Here is a 17,432-nt window from a genome sequence, read left to right on the forward strand (position 1 = left end):
AAAGTGTTGTTGGAATACAGCCACAGAGTGATAACTGGCTAAGATGCAGAATTCAGAGCAGAAATGGATAGTAATAGAGAGGTGTAAGCTATGGGGTATGTCGAGGATTGGGATAGTATTAGTACTTTGTAAGTGGCATCCTTAAGGGGCAAAAAAGTTAGGATGGCAGCTTTTTAATGCGTGTCAAATGTGTGGCACCTGTAAAACAAAAGGACAAGCCTTCAACTGCATGGTTGAAGCTGCCATCTTGACTTTTTTGACCCCTCCCCCCACAGACACCCCATATTCCTCAGGGATCTGGGAAGCCAAATTTTTGGATGCCACCAAACTATTTCAAGTGCTGGAAATAGAACATACGACCCCATAGAGAACAGCCATGAAGGAACAGGAAAGGAACTGAAAACATGTTCAGTGTCTTAATGGTTTTGTCTGTGATGTAGTCACTCTTGGGGTATTGTATCCAATTCCAGGCTTCACACCCCGCAAACACACACAAAACCTAAGCTTGAAAAGGTGCAAGAAAAGGCAACTGAAATGACCACGCATGTTCAGCAACTATGAGGAAATAGTACAGGTTTTTGACACACTCAGCCAGTGATGTGGCATGACTGCAAAAAAGGCAAATACAATCCGTGGCTGCATCCAATCACAGGAAGGAAGAGCTTGCTTTTTACTGCATTTCTCAGACCCTTCCTTGGCAACAATGTTCCGTTCTAGGGAACCAGACCCTTAAGAAGGATTCAGAGAAACTGATCCAGGTTCAAACAAAGGGAGGACGTTGATGGGGCAACTAGAAACGAAATCCTCTAAAGGAAGATTGAATAACTGGGAATGAGAAGATGAAGAGGAGATAGGATCAGTATCTTCAAGGACCTGGAAGTTTGTCACACAGAAGGAGAACAAGTCCTTTTCTCAGCCTAGAGTGCAAAATATGGAATAATGGGATTAATTTACAAGAAGGCAGATTCTGACTGAATATGAGCGAAAGGAAAATAAAAACTCCAAACGGGAAAATATAATACCCCAAGAGGTGGTGGGCTCTCCTGGCCTGGATTTCTTCCTGCAAAAAGTGAAGAGTCATCTAACTAGGATGGTTTAATTTGGATTAAATTAATGGGAGAGGGGAGGATTCAGGGCCCTAAAATGCCACCTCTACAATTTAGAGATGAAAAACAAAACAAAACCTGAGGGGAGCATTGGAGGAGGGCATGAGATTATGAATTCTGTGCTGAAAAATTACCCTGCTTTTTCCTTCCCCAGTTGTTTTTCTTTAAAGCTGAACCAGAACTGGGAAAAGAAAAAAGTAGGGAATTTTTTCAGCAAAGCATTCATAATTTTACACACTTGTACATTTCTGATTTGCTGTCGACCTTTCCTTCAGAAGAAAAGAGGACTGTGATGATGGGGCTCCTGCACTTATCTGGGGGTGGGCCCATGTGAATGTCCTCTCTTTCCTTAAATAATCCTCTCCCTGGCTTCCTACAGTTCCATCCATCTCCAAAGAAAGACACTGTAAGGCAACTCTACCTGTTGGACTTCTTCAGACTGGAAATGGGGGGCAACCAGGGTGGCTGTAGGGGGACGGGAAGAGGCATCCCAGAGACTCAACGCCAGAAGTAATTCTTCTTGTCATGGCCAACAATATAGTGATCTCCGAGGCAACGCTCAGAGAAATTCAAAAGAAATTTTCAAGTAGCCTGAGAATGAGGTAGAAAAACGGAGGTCTGTTTGCTGGGGAAGAAAACTTAGGGATTTTTCTGAATAGCATTAAAAGTTCTATATGATCTAGAAAGAAATGGAAAGGAGAAGAGTTCCCCCTCCCCCATAATGCTAGAATTCAGGGAAGGCCCCTCAATTGTGGATTTCATCTTGATTTTTTCACACATGAGCGCATGCATGGGCATGCGCGCGCACACACACAGGTACTCCTGTTGGAACCCCAAGGGTTCATCCAAGAAAGCTGAAGAGTGGGAGATCTTGATCTCTTTCCGGTTCATTTGTCGTCCTAGATTCCACCCAGATCATAACCGGTGGAGTCCAAATCTTCTGAGCTTCTGTTTGAAGAAATACAGGCAACAAGTCTTTTAACAAAGAAAATCAGTGATTTATTCAGCACAAAATGCTTGTTGTTGCATGCTTATTCATTATTATCTACTGAATATTTCCTTCTTTTTCTTAAGTGTTTAACACTTGGAAGGACTAGAAGTGTTTAAGTGGTGCAAATTGGAAAAATGATTGATTAGTTGATTAGTTGATTTATTTAATAGTGTCAGGACAGGCCAATATTATTATGCTTTCATTTCAACAGTGTATCAGCCTGCTCATTAATTTGTTTCAATTAATATTGTATCATCCTGCCCCGGCAGGTACTCAAGGTTGCTACAAAATCATGGGGATAAAAACCAAATCCTTCAAGTTAAAAACATAAATTAAAATTAATCTTTATTTTAATCACCAATCAAAAGCCTGATGAAAGGGCCATGTCTTTACATTACTGTAAATGCCAAGGAAGTGAAGCCCAAATATAGCTCTCTCTCTCTCTTTTTAAATGCCTTTAAAACCTGGAAGTAATGCAGGAGAAGTTATATAGATATCAAGTGCAATTATTGTTAATAATAGCATAATCTTCAAATTGGGAATTGTGAAAGTTAATGAGTACCTGCATTAATGAGTATATACCTAAAATATTTATTTATTTATATTTGTTTATTTATATGATATATAGATTATATATTATTTATTTTATAAATTTATATATGAGTATATATAAAATAAATCAGGAACCTGTTTGGGCGCTAAAGGAGGTGTTTCTGGGTATAGTGGTCTCATGGGCATGACGTTACCAGCCCCCTATGGAGACTGGTACCGCTTTGGTGGGAAGGTAACAGCGTTCTGTGACTGTTGTGCTGGCCACATGACCGCGGAAGTGTCTTTGGACAACGCTGGCTCTTCGGCCATAAAACAGATGAGCGCTGCCCCCTAGTGGTGGACACAACTAAACGGGAACTTTTACCTTTACCTTTTAAGGAGAACATATGCTAAACTTTGATTAATTCATGCTTTTGATATGTCTACTGACAAAGTCCCCATTCATCCACAAAGCTTACTGGGTGATTTTGGGCCAGTCACTCTTTTTGAGCTCAACTATGAAAGTTAGTTCTCACCTGCTCAGGAATAAATTACCTAATGGTACATCAGGCCATTACCAAAATAGGAAGAAAAATGTATCTCTCATTGAAAAGGTGGGAGAAACACATACAAGAAATTTGAAAATCGGGACTTCCAGTGTGAACATGGCAGACTGAACAGCTGTGCCCACGGGCTCAGTGGGCAGAACTGACAATGCAGCAGGTTTTTCGGGCTCAGGCAGGTTTTTCCTGAACCCCAGGAGTGTTTTTCCGGAACAAGGAAAACACCTGGAACCACCCCATCTGTCCTCTGGATGGCTGCTTGCAGCCAGAAGATCGCAAACAGTGTGTCATGAGTACTGATGGTGAGCAGGAGGGGGCTCCTATCCAGGGGGGGAAACGCATGCGTAGTACTGAGGAGTTAAGCAGCCATTCAAAGAGACACAGATCAGACCCGCCTTAACCTCTGGGGTTTATCTGTCTGGGTTTTTCCCACGCTTCTTCAGTTTGTTAGGATTTTCAGTCTAATGTAGCAGTAATAAACACTAGAGACCTATTCCTTGTCTCAGCGTGGTTCCTGACTGTTAGGACACAGCGTTTGCGTTCAACTGCTAAGAGTTAGCCGGGAGGCTGGGACGTCACCATTTTCCAAGCTGCGCTGTAGCCTTAAAGGGACACTAAGACTGGCCACTCCATTTCTAAATCACCCAATTTATATTTCTTTTAAGTATGCGTACCCAAAGAGAGGCTTTCTACAGCAAGGAGAAGTGGGCTCCCTTGGTGCTTATCATTATTTTTGGGAATAGTTTTTTTAAAAATACTTTTTAAGTTTTGGACTTTTTCTCTCCAAACATTAAGGAGGATTGACAACAAATAATTGTCTCCCTGTTATTATTTCTGTACTAAATTTGAAGATATTAGCATTTTCCTACACATTGAATTGGCTGTTTTGAACCTTCAGTTTTCTGCTTCTACTCTCCCTGGGGAATTGTCTGCATATCTCACTTTTGCTTGTGTAAACACATTCCAGAGTTCTTTCATATCCTCAACTTTCACTGGCTAAGCTCCTAGGGGGCGCCATAATCTACTGCATGAGACATGGAGGATTTCAATCAGGCTGTCTCTGACTTCCACCAAGATTTTAAACAGATTCTTTCTGATTCCTACCAAGTTTTCATGCAAGGCATTCAGGACATTGTGGAAAAGATGAGGTCTAAAATGTATCATCTGGTTGGGAAAGTTGTGGATGAAACTGACAAATTTAACAGGGACAGAAATGTCTCTTCTAAGAGTGAGACCGAGACTTCTGTTGAAATGCTGGACGAAGATCAGATAGTCGAGCTGGAGATATTTAAGGGAGAGATTGAGTAGCAAGCCACAAGTGAAATTGATCTTCTGGTGGAACACCATGGAAAAGAAGGAGTTATTACATATTGGAGGTCTCCTGAAGAGAAGTTGGAGTTTTTGAGGGGGGCAGTTGGGCTGTTCGATTTTTTTTAAGGAAAAAAGCTCTGTGCGCATTGTGGGAATATGTAATGCTCTGGTTTATTTTGAAGATTGATGTCAGCCTTACCAGGTAGACCAGACAGGAAACAGGACCAGATGATCTAATTCTACTTTATTGTAAGGCTACATTAACAGAATCTTGCAAGTCTGAAAGTACAATTCTCCTGCTGTTACCATTACAGCCCAATAACGGAGGGAAGGTCCCTCCTGAGCCTCTTGGTCCTCCCACTATGCAGCTGTGGGCTATGTTCCCTTTTATCTGACTGTTCCCTAGGCAAAGTCTTGTTGCCACTCTCCCGAGATCTTTCCCACATACCATTATACCAGGCCAGATCAGGAAACAGAATGTTACTTTTTTTGTTGTAGGGTATAGTAGCAGAACATCAGCAAAGGATCATTACCTTGCCGTGGTGCTGGAGCTTGAGCACCTCAATGATGCCATGAGCTAAACCGTGAAGGGCCACCCAAGACGGGAAGGTCATGACAGAGAGGTCAGACTAAACGTGATCCCTGGGGAAGGTAATGGCAACCCACCCCAGTATCCTTGCCGTGAAAACTAAATGGATCAGTACAACCAGAGATATGTTGGTATACCATCGGAAGATGAGACCCCCAGGTCGGAAGATGGTCAAAATGCTACTGGGGAGGAACAGAGGATGAGTTCAACTAGCCCCAGACGTGATGACGCAGCTAGCTCAAAGCCGAAAGGATGGCTAGTGGCCGATGGTGCTGGTGGTGAACGGCGAATCCGATGTTCTAAGGATCAACACGCCATTGGAACCTGGAATGTAAGATCTATGAGCCAGGACAAATTGGATGTGGTTATTGGTGAGATGTCAAGATTAAAAGACAGACATTTTGGGCATCAGTGAACTGAAATGGACTGGAATGGGCCACTTCACATCAAATGACCACCAGATCTACTACTGTGGAGAAGATGACCACAGAAGAAATGGAGTAGCCTTCATAATTAATAGTAAAGTGGCTAAAGCAGTGCTTGGATACAATCCAAAAAACAACAGAATGATCTCAATTCGAATTCAGGGCAAGCCATCTAACATCACAGTGATCCAAATATACGCCCCAACCACAGATGCTGAAGAAGCTGAAGTAGAGCAGTTCTATGAGGATCTGCAGCACCTACTGGACAACATGCCTAAAAGAGATGTTATTTTCATCACGGGAGACTGGAATGCTAAGGTGGGCAGTCAAATGACACCTGGAATTACAGGTAAGCATGGCCTGGGAGAACAAAACGAAGCAGGACATAGGCTGATAGAATTTTGCCAAGACAACTCACTCTGCATAACAAACACTCTCTTCCAACAACCTAAGAGACGGCTTTATACATGGACTTCAACAGATGGACAACACCGAAATCAGATTGACTACATCCTTTGCAGCCAAAGGTGGCAGACATCTATACAGTCGGTAAAAACAAGACCTGGAGCTGACTGTAGTTCAGATCACGAACTTCTTGCACAATTTAGGATCAGACTAAAGAGATTAGGGAAGACCCACAGATCAGCTAGATATGAGCTCACTAATATTCCTAAGGAATATGCAGTGGAGGTGAAGAATCGATTTAAGGGACTGGACTTAGCAGATAGGGTCCCGGAAGAACTCTGGACAGAAGTTCGCAATATTGTTCAGGAGGCGGCAACAAAATACATCCCAAAGAAAGAGAAAACCAAGAAGGCAAAGTGGCTGTCTGCTGAGACACTAGAAGTAGCCCAAGAAAGAAGGAAAGCAAAAGGCAACAGTGATAGGGGGAGATATGCCCAATTAAATGCAAAATTCCAGAGGTTAGCCAGAAGAGATAAGGAATTATTTTTAAATAAGCAATGCGTGGAAGTGGAAGAAGACAATAGAATAGGAAGGACAAGAGACCTCTTCCAGAAAATTAGAAACATTGGAGGTAAATTCCAGGCAAAAATGGGTATGATCAAAACCAAAGATGGCAAGGACCTAACAGAAGAAGAAGAGATCAAGAAAAGGTGGCAAGAATATACGGAAGACCTGTATAGGAAGGATAACAATATCGGGGATAGCTTTGACGGTGTGGTCAGTGAGCTAGAGCCAGACATCCTGAAGAGTGAGGTTGAGTGGGCCTTAAGAAGCATTGCTAATAACAAGGCAGCAGGAGATGACGGCATCCCAGCTGAACTGTTCAAAATCTTGCAAGATGTTGCTGTCAAGGTAATGCATGCTATATGCCAGCAAATTTGGAAAACACAAGAATGGCCATCAGATTGGAAAAAATCAACTTATATCCCCATACCAAAAAAGGGAAACACTAAAGAATGTTCAAACTATCGAACAGTGGCACATTTCACATGCCAGTAAGGTAATGCTCAAGATCCTGCAAGGTAGACTTCAGCAGTTCATGGAGCGAGAATTGCCAGATGTACAAGCTGGGTTTAGAAAAGGCAGAGGAACTAGAGACCAAATTGCCAATATCCGCTGGATAATGGAAAAAGCCAGGGAGTTTCAGAAGAACATCTATTTCTTTTTTATTGACTATTCTAAAGCCTTTGACTGTGTGGACCATAACAAATTGTGGCAAGTTCTTAGTGGTATGGGGACACCAAGTCATCTTGTCTGCCTCCTGAGGAATCTGTATAACGACCAAGTAGCAACAGTAAGAACAGACCACGGAACAACGGACTGGTTTAAGATTGGGAAAGGAGTACGGCAGGGCTGTATACTCTCACCCTACCTATTCAACTTGTATGCAGAACACATCATGTGACATGCTGGGCTTGAGGAATCCAAGGCTGGAGTTAAAATCTCTGGAAGAAACATTAACAATCTCAGATATGCAGATGATACCACTTTGATGGCTGAAAGCGAAGAGGAACTGAGGAGCCTTATGATGAAGGTGAAAGAAAAAAGTGCAAAAGCTGGCTTGCAGCTAAACCTCAAAAAAACCAAGATTATGGCAACCAGCTTGATTGATAACTGGCAAATAGAGGGAGAAAATGTAGAAGCAGTGAAAGACTTTGTATTCCTAGGTGCAAAGATTACTGCAGATGCTGACTGCAGTCAGGAAATCAGAAGACGCTTAATCCTTGGGAGAAGAGCAATGACCAATCTCGATAAAATAGTTAAGAGCAGAGACATCACACTGACAACAAAGGTCCGCATAGTTAAAGCAATGGTGTTCCCTGTAGTAACATATGGCTGCGAGAGCTGGACCATAAGGAAGGCTGAGTGAAGGAAGATCGATGCTTTTGAACTGTGGTGTTGGAGGAAAATTCTGAGAGTGCCTTGAACTGCAAGAAGATCAAACCAGTCCATCCTCCAGGAAATAAAGCCAGACTGCTCACTTGAGGGAATGATATTAAAGGCAAAACTGAAATACTTTGGCCACACAATGAGAAGACAGGACACCCTGGAGAAGATGCTGATGCTAGGGAGAGTGGAGGGCAAAAGGAAGAGGGGCCAACCAAGGGCAAGACGGATGGATGACATTCTAGAGGTGACGGACTTGTCCCTGGGGGAGCTGGGGGTGTTGACGACCGACAGGAAGCTCTGGTGTGGGCTGGTCCATGAAGTCACGAAGAGTCAGAAGCGACTAAACGAATAAACAACATAGTAGCAGAAACTTGAAAGCCTACCCAAGTTTCCCTTTGGCCCCTCTTATACCAAACAGAATTGGGGGGGGGGGTATTTTTAGTTTCTTTCTCATGCCTTCCCCTTTCCAGGACAGAGCTGAATGTTTCTTCCCCATTAATGGGTCCTGCATTCCTTCATTAAGGTTATTTCCACTGTCTTCTACAAGATGACATCTCAGGCTTCCATCTGCTAGGATGTAGGTGTGTGAAAGCCTGGGTTAGGGACAATGATATTAGCTGGTCCTTCTTGGTTTTTAAGCCAAGCTATGACATCCGAGCAGCTGCTCCACGGCAATGCTCAGCATCTTCCCTCTTTTCCCTGTCTGCTAGGGCAAATGTGGAACATGTGAATGTTCAGCAACATCTGATGTGCCACAGACTACCATCCTTGGTTTGATGCAGCACTGGATCCCTTTCTCAGATCCACATTAGTTGCCTATATCATTTCCTGGTCAGCATTAAATTCCTTAATGTTGGGTTCTTGGTGTTCTCAGAGCTTGGTCACTTCCCTGCAGAGGTTTCATTACCAAGCTAGGTAGCCTCATCAGCACACAATAAATGTTACGAAAAGGAGGCTCTAATTTTGCAGTGCTCCTGACACTGCACTCCCTTTTATCCCAGGTTAAAAAAACACTCACATTTACCTGGGCATTCTGAATGATCATCTTTCCAGCAGGTCACACAGTTTTGTTCCACCTCATTTTCTTGTATTATTCAGAGCTGATTTCACATTTCTCTGTATGCTGCCATAACACTCATTTATGGATCACATTATCGATGCGAAATTATTCAAACAGCAGCAACAAATGTACAGTACTCAACTCTGCAAGGACCACCTCTCATCTTAAACCAAGGACAGGTCCCCGTTGTCACTTGCTTAACTCTGCCCGGGGCTTCCAAATTTCCCCCGGACTGTCTTAAAACAGGGTGAATTTGCAGTATTCCCCGCTGACTTTCTAAAGCTCAGTTCAGGCTGAACCGGCTGATCTCCACATCTCCACTGATCCACTCCAGTATCAGTCTATGCGAGTCTTTTTCAAACTTGGCACTGGGGCTGGCTGGGGAATTCTGGGAGTTGAAGTCCACACATCTTAAAGTTGTCAAGTTTGAAAAACACTGCCCTAGTATGTATTTTTACACTGGATTCTAAAGCGATGAGAGATGGTAAGGCGACCCACGTGAAAGAGCTTTCTCTTCTCCTGTTCTGAGGCCACAGAGGGGCTGTACCACTTACCAGTAACCCATTACGTTATATTGGTGGGTAGTACCCAAACAACCACAATGGAGTTTAGTTGCAGGGCTCCATTATTACTCCCCAGGAATCTTGGAGACCCTGCAGGGCAGCATTGCAACAGAGGCTGTGGTCCAACCACAAAAGAACGTGTGTCCACATGCAGAAGGGTCTCAAGGGCACAGAACTCTTTCCAGCTCTGTGTTGCTTATTTAGAACTAAGCATTAAGATTGCCTTTAAAAGGGTGCTCAGGGGACATGTCTCATTACTAGCTCTGTTTTCGTGTGTGATAGGATAGTGTCCATCCGAGGTTCCCTGATTAGCTAGGAAGTCCATCCTTGCTCTCAACTGGCCTTACTTGTTTCCAGTGACATCACTGGGCTGCCAGATGTGATTTGCTGAGCATCTCTATGATGTCATCAGATTCATTGCAGGAGGGAGGGGAAAAGAGGGAGGGGGAAAAGAAGGGATCTCAAGTGGGAAAATAGCTTTGTAGCAACAACGGATAGAAGAAGTAATAGCAAGTAGCAAGATGATCAATGTATCAAACAAAATTTGGGAGAAAAAAATTCTGCCACTATTTTTTTAGCCTGAAAATTGAAATGGGAAGATGCTCAATGCATTTGTATATGTATATGTACATGTACATGTACATCTATACAGTTGGTCCCCGGTTTAAGAATGTCCTGGTTTACAGATGGCTCCTAGTTAAGAACAGTCTGCCAAAAATATGATTATATTAAAAATTTGAGTGAAGTACAATGTTTTGGGTTAAATGAACAATACTACTTTGATTATTATGTTTAAGACGTTTTAGTGTATTTGGAAGAGTTTGTCATGAGCACTGATGGTGAGCAGGACGCGGCCCCTATCCAGGTGGGAAAATGCATGCGTAGTTTAGAGGCCTTGAACTGTCCTTCGAAGAAGCTCAGAGCAGACCTGCCTTGAGTTTTGGGTTTATCTGTCTGGGTTTCTCACAGTCTTTCAGTTTGGCAGGATTTTCTACTAGAGTAGGACAATAAACACTAGAGACCAAGTCACTGTCTCAGCATGTTTCTTCGCTCTAAGATAGGACAGTGTTAAGTGTTTTATATGCATAGAAAGGTAAAATATATACTATATACTAAAACAAACATTTGACTAACTGATGCGAAACAACTGTTCTGGCTTACATACATATTCAAGTTAAGGACAGATTTAGGAATGGAACTTGGTCTCAAACCGGGGACCTGCTGTATGCACATGCACATGCACATGCACACGCACACGCATACACACACAGATACACACTCATAGACCCACATAGACACATATACACACACATACATATATGTGCAGTTAGATCAATGAGGTGTATTCTTGCAGAGACAACCTAAAATTGTACAATAAACCTTGTAAAGCATGGAAGCCAAAGAATTCTAAAAGTGAAGCAAAATTAATCACTCGAAAGGCCTCCCTCAGCCTCTCCCCACACAGACGTCCCAGAGCTCCATCATTCTCAGCCCACTGGCTAATGACAACTTATAGATCCAGATGGCGACTGGGAGCAGATGCTGACGCCAACCGCTGCTCTAAGGGGAAGACTCCTGGGTCCCCCGCCGGCATTCACCTGACCGGGGGGGTTGGAGGGGATTTCTAGACTCCCCGGCCCTCATACCTGATGGGTTGGGGTTGGATGGAGCACCCTGGACGGAGCGGTGAGGGGCAGCGGACCTGGGTGAGCCCCGGTGACGCGAAGCAACGCGGCAAGTCCCAGAGGTTTGGCGGCGCAGCAGATTGGCAGTGCGTGGGACTCGGAGGCTCAAATGGCGTGAGGGGCGTCGGCAGGGTGACCCCTGGGGACGCTGGATGGTGGCCTGCAGTGGCCTGGCAGCCTGGAGGCATGGTGAATAGATGGCGTTGCCAGCCAGCTGACCAGCCTCGGTGGAGCAGCCTGGTGGGACAGTTTGGCGTTGTGGCAGACGGACGGCTCAATGGTGCGACGGCCCAACTTTGGAGGGCCAGCCCAGCGGAGCAGTTCGGCGGCACAGCAGACCAGTGGCGAGACAGACCTGCACACCCACCTTGGAGGTCCAGCCTGGCAGAGCAGGTGAGCGGTGCAGCAGCCCAGCAGCGCAGAGAACCGGCGGAATGAGCCTGGAGGCCCGGTTTAGTGGAGCAGATCAACTACCAGCCAGATAGTGAACTGCCTGGCCAACCAGGGAGAGCCTGGGATAGGCCTAGGGCTATAGGCCTTGGCGTTGTAGGCCCGAGGACGTGGAGGGAGCTGGACAAGGAGATCTGGGCCATCCCCTCCCTACCTGCCGGAAACGGTGGAGAGCTTTTGGGGCCCCTCTAGTGTGAATGAGGACTCCCTCCTGGGGTGAGAGACAAGGGGGGGAGTCAGGAAGTGTCTGACGGTGTGGGAGAGCACTCACCTCCTGAGTGAGAGGCAGGAGGTGAGGGGGAGCGAATGAGATGCCCCTGACCGACTGGTGAGAGAGGCCGAACAGGGAGCATTGTGATTGAAGAATGCATGGGTGGGTGATGGCTGGGCCCAGATGGCGCTGAGAGCGTGAGCTGGTGCACCAGAGGGCTTGCCATTGCCCTGTGGGTAACTGTGTATGTGTGAGGGTGTGTGAGTGGATGGAGGGACCTCTACTCCAAGCGGGAGACTCTGGAAGTGCTGGAATGGGGCTAGGTGGATTTGGAGTCTCTGGGGGCTGCAGGGCAGACCATACTATTGAGGTGGTGACGGGTACGGGACGTTATGGCGGGAGCCAGAGGGCAGGCCATCTTCGGGGAAGACGCCCCCAGTGTTTGTTACCGGTGGCGTGTTCTGGCCCTCTGCGCTCAGACCCAGGCCCTGGTCATCAGACCCACAGGGGCCCTGGTCTTCGGCTGTTGCTACTTAATGCCAGGTCTGTTAACAACAAAGCCCCCCACATAAGTGACTTGATCACTGAGGAGGGGGCAGACCTGGCATGTATTACTGAAAGCTGGCTGGGCCCTAAGGGGGGGTGCCCCTTTCGGAAATGTGCCTGGCTGGGTTTACGGTATGGCACCAGTTGAGACTCCAGGGCTGGGGGGGAGGGGTGGCTGTTGTCATCCGGGAATCTCTGGTGGCCTTCAGGGGCCCTGCCCCACAAGTGGCCAGTTGTGAGACCCTGTTTTTCAAGTTGGGTGTATGAGAGCAGTTGGGAGTGTTGCTGCTGTACCAGCCTCCCTGCTGCGTCGCAACCTCCCTGCCTGAGCTGCTAGAGGCCATCTCAGGGTTGGCAGTGGAGTTCCCCAGGCTTATGGTTCTGGGGGACTTCAACCTGCCTTCCCTGGGGCGGGCCTCTGAGGCAGCTTGGGAATTCATGGCTACCATGGCAGCCATGGGCCTGACTCAGATTATTTGCGACCCAACTCGATACAGTGGCCTCACCCCGGATTTAGTTTTCTTGTCGGAGTGGTGGCAATGTGACCTGAGGGGAGAGTTACAGCTATCCCCATTGTCATGGTCTGATCATGCCCTGGTGGCCTTGAGATTCTCTTATGCCACCCCCCTCTGCAGGGAGGCCAGACCCATTCGATTGGTCCACCCCCGGCGACTGATGGACCCAGTAGGGTTTCAGAGGGAGCTGGGGGTTATACCTGGGGATCTGCTGCATGGTCCAGTGGAGGCCCTGGCCGCAACCTGGAATAGGGAGGCGGCCAAAGCCTTGGACAGGATCGCGCCTGTGTGACCTCTCTTGCCTCATCACACTCGATGCTCCCCATGGTTTACAGAGGAGCTGAGGGCTTTGAAGAGGACAAAGAGACGTCTAGAGCGCTGCTGGAGGAAGACAAAGACCGAATCCGACCGAACACTGGTTAGAGCCGCTATTAAGGCCTACCTGGTGGCGATAAAAGTGGCGAAGCATCAATACTTCTCCACTCTTATTGCATCTGCAGAATGCCACCCAACGGCCCTATTTAAAATCACTCAATCCCTTTTGGGGAAGGTGGGTGCAGTGACCCACCTACAGGGCCGTGCAGAGGAGTTCTCGGAGCATCTGCAAGACAAAATCGCTCGGATTCGCTCTACTCTAGACTCCAGGCATGAGGCAGGGTCTGTGGAGATATCAAGGGATCGTACTTACCATGTTATCTGGGAACAGTTTGATCCTGTTGGACCTGAGGGAGTGGACAGGATCCTCCGGACAGTAAATGCCACCACTTGTCATCTAGACCCATGTCCCTCCTGGCTGGTGAAAGCAGCTTGGGAGGTGACATGTGGATGGGTCCAGGCGATGGTTAATACATCCTTGAGGGAGGGGGTGTTTCCAGCTGCCTTTAAGGAGGCACTGGTACAACCCCTCCTCAAGAAACCATCATTGGACCCTACTGTACTGGACAATTTTCGTCCAGTCTCCCACCTCCCCTTTTTGGGGAAAGTGGTAGAGAAAGTGGTGGCATTACAACTCCAGAGGATTCTGGAGGAAACGGATTATCTAGACCCCTTTCAGTCAGGTTTCAGGCCCGGATATGGGACAGAGACTGCATTGGTCGCACTTATGGATGATCTCTGTTGGGAGCGAGATGGAGAGAGTGCATCCATCCTGGCTCTTCTTGACCTCTCAGCGGCTTTCAATACCATCGACCATGGTATCCTTTTGGGTCGGCTCAGGGAGTTGGGGGTGGATGGCGTAGTTTTGCGCTGGTTCACCTCCTTCCTCCAGGGCTGGTCCCAGTCGGTGGTGATGGGGGGGAGAGATCCGACCCTCGGCCTCTCCTTTGTGGGGTGCCGCAGGGCTCGGTCCTCTCTCCTTTCCTATTTAACATCTACATGAAACCGCTGGGAGGGATCATCCGTCACCATGGGATGAGGCATCATCAGTATGCTGATGATACTCAGATATATATCTCCATCCCGGGTGAAGTAAGTGATGCCGTGACCGCCCTCTCTTGGTGCCTGGGGGCTGTAGGGGTCTGGATGGGGAACAACAGGCTTCGGCTGAACCCTGGTAAGACAGAGTGCCTGTGGGTTAAGGGTTCCTCCGTATCCGAGACTTTGTCATCTTTAGTTCTGGATGGGGTTGCACTGCCCCAGACAGACCCGGTGCGTAACCTGGGGGTCCTCATGGACTCACGGCTCCTGCTGGAAGAGCAGCCGTGGCTTGAAGGGCCTTGGCAGAGCTTCGTGTTGTGCACCTGTTGCACCCTTTCCTGGATCAGGAAGCCCTTCGGACAGTCACTCATGCCCTTGTTATCTCCCATATAGACTACTGCAATGCACTCTACATGGGGCTACCCTTGAAGAGTATCTAGAAGCTTCAGCTGGTCCAGAATGTGGCTGCGTGGGCTATTTTTGGTGGCCCTAGAAGGGCGCACATAACACCTTTGCTATGTGAGCTGCATTGGATACCAGTCTACTTCCGGGTCCAATTCAAGGTGTTGGTTATCACCTTTAAAGCCCTACATGGCATGGGACCGGGTTACCTGAGGGACCGCCTCTTCCCCGTATCATCAACCCATCCCACCCGCTCATGCAGAGGGGGCATGCTGCGGACCCCGTAGATAAGAGAATTCCATCTGGCGGGGTCCAGGAGGCAGGCCTTCTTTGCAGTAGCACCTGCCCTTTGGAACATCTTGCCCCCGGAGGTAAGATTAGCCCCATCGCTTTTAACCTTCCGGAGGAAGTTGAAGACCTGGCTCTGCCACCGGGCGTGGGGCAGGGAGGAGAATCGACATACTTGGGATTGGCTGGTGCCTTGAAGTGCCCCTCCTACATGATGGTTGAAGAGATCATAGCCATCTGGTTTTTATGAGCTGGGGTAGTCAAGAAATTGTTTTGATTTTTAATGGGATTTTATTGGAATTTTATTGTGTTTTTATTTGAGTTTTTATTGTATATTTATTCTGTGTTGTAAATTGCCCAGAGTCCCTCTGGTCGGAGGAGATGGGTGGTGACAAATTTGATAAATAAATAAATAAATAAATAAACATTAGATGGGAATTATGGGAAATAGAATCCCTCTGTGCTGGAGGGTGCAAAGATGGGGAAGAGACAGTGCCAGGAGGGCTTTCCTAAATCTTTCTTCCCTATCCTGTACATCACCACCTTGCCTTCCCTCAGGCTCAGAGGCTCTGATTTGGGTGGTTGTCGGATAACTCCTCGGAGCAGATCCTTGTCAGTGGTGGTGCCTGGGCAATGGAAATCCTGGCTGCGTTAACTCAACAAGCTTAAGATGGTCCTAGTGGGTGCATTTACACAACATGAGAAGCTTGATGGATTTGGACTTTGGTTGGTTTGGAAGGCTTATTTGTTAATGTTTTCTACTACAGATCAAGGTTGCTATGGTAACTAATCATTTTGGCCAGGTGAAGAGGTTGAATTTAATTGTCCCCTTTTCAGTTAATTTTTGCACCTGGGGGGAAGAACTTGCCTGGACTTGTTTTAGTTTCAGTTTCCCTTCTGTGTAGGCATGTAGAGAGTTAAGCAGCTCTCACTGAGAGCCTGTAAGAATGCAGAAGCCTTTAAATATGTTTGTTTTCTGTAAATAAAATTATTTTTATAGAAATGCCTGGTGTGTGACTTTTCTGATCTCTCCTGGGCCAAAAGCTTTCCTAACAATCTGCCAACATTATTGCATTGTACAAGCGAAGTATGTTTGGTTATTTTATGGTTTAATATGTTATGTGAACCAAGCAAATGAGTTTATTAGTAACTAAGGTAATGTGTGAATGCAGCCACAGATCAGATCAGATCAAATCAAATGAAATCTGGTATCATTAGATCTCTCTCTCTCTCTCAATATATACACACACAGTCACAGACTTCGACAGCCAAAGTATAATGAACAGAAGGAAAAAGACCATTGATTATATAGTCAATATGACACTTGTGCAAAATACAGCTTAAATCTGAACCAAAAAAAAGAAACAGGGATCCATATAATATTAATATAGGACTTGCTCAATCCCTTAACATATTAAACCTAGACCATCAAGAAACAAGTTGTTCCATTGTCCCATTTTTACATTATAAAGACATTTCAAAAATTGATAGGGAATACCTCTTTTGGATTCAGTCTTCAACATCAGAAATGTAAAGTTCTTTCCATTTATGTAGAAAAATTCTTATTGCCTAACCAAGGCTAGGTAGAGCCAGAATTCTTCATGAAATATCAAATTCCATAATTTAGGAATATTTACATCTTTAACTGCTATATTTCCCCACCCTCCAAATTCTGTTAACTAACGGGATGAATTGAAGACAAAAAAGAGCCATAGATAGACAGGACCAGATCATATGAGTCAGAATCATATTTCTTTCAATGCTGATATCCAAGCTTTTTAAAACATATTTTTGAAAAGTCCAATAAGCATGGAAGAAGGAATACTGTATTCCTACTGCAAAAATCTTGACCCCTTCATGGAAGCAGAGATGCTGAAAATTCTAGCCCTTTTCTAACATCTAGCAACAGGATTTCTGTAGCTCAGATGTACTATCCCTATATAATTAGTAGCTATAATTATGCCTATAATTATGTAGATAATGCAGATTCTATGGTTGTTGTTGGTATTTATTTATTTATTGGCCCTTGAATGCAGTAATACAACATTGGCCAGTATAGAATGAATAAGATCAGAACAGAAATTTAATTTTCTTTTAAAAGATTCAAGTCACATCATTTCAAGACTGGGCTATATTGAAACTGGACTTCTCAATATACCAATAAATTTACAACTTTCTCATAAACAAATATTAATCAGAAATAGCTTTGATATCCATGGAAATTGTGCTCAGATAGACAGGCACAAGATTATAGCTTTAGATATTAATCCAAAACTTTTTTTTTCAAAATTAAGTATAGTACTACTAATGTCACCAAAATTTATCTTGAAATTGGAATGTTTAAGACTTCAGAATTAAATTCTGATCATCAGCACATTTATTTGCAAGTAATCTCACTAAGTTGAATAGGATTCAGTCCCCTGTA

The sequence above is a fragment of the Candoia aspera genome, chromosome 2 (assembly GCF_035149785.1).
Source record: "Candoia aspera isolate rCanAsp1 chromosome 2, rCanAsp1.hap2, whole genome shotgun sequence".
NCBI classification, from domain to species: domain Eukaryota; kingdom Metazoa; phylum Chordata; class Lepidosauria; order Squamata; family Boidae; genus Candoia; species Candoia aspera.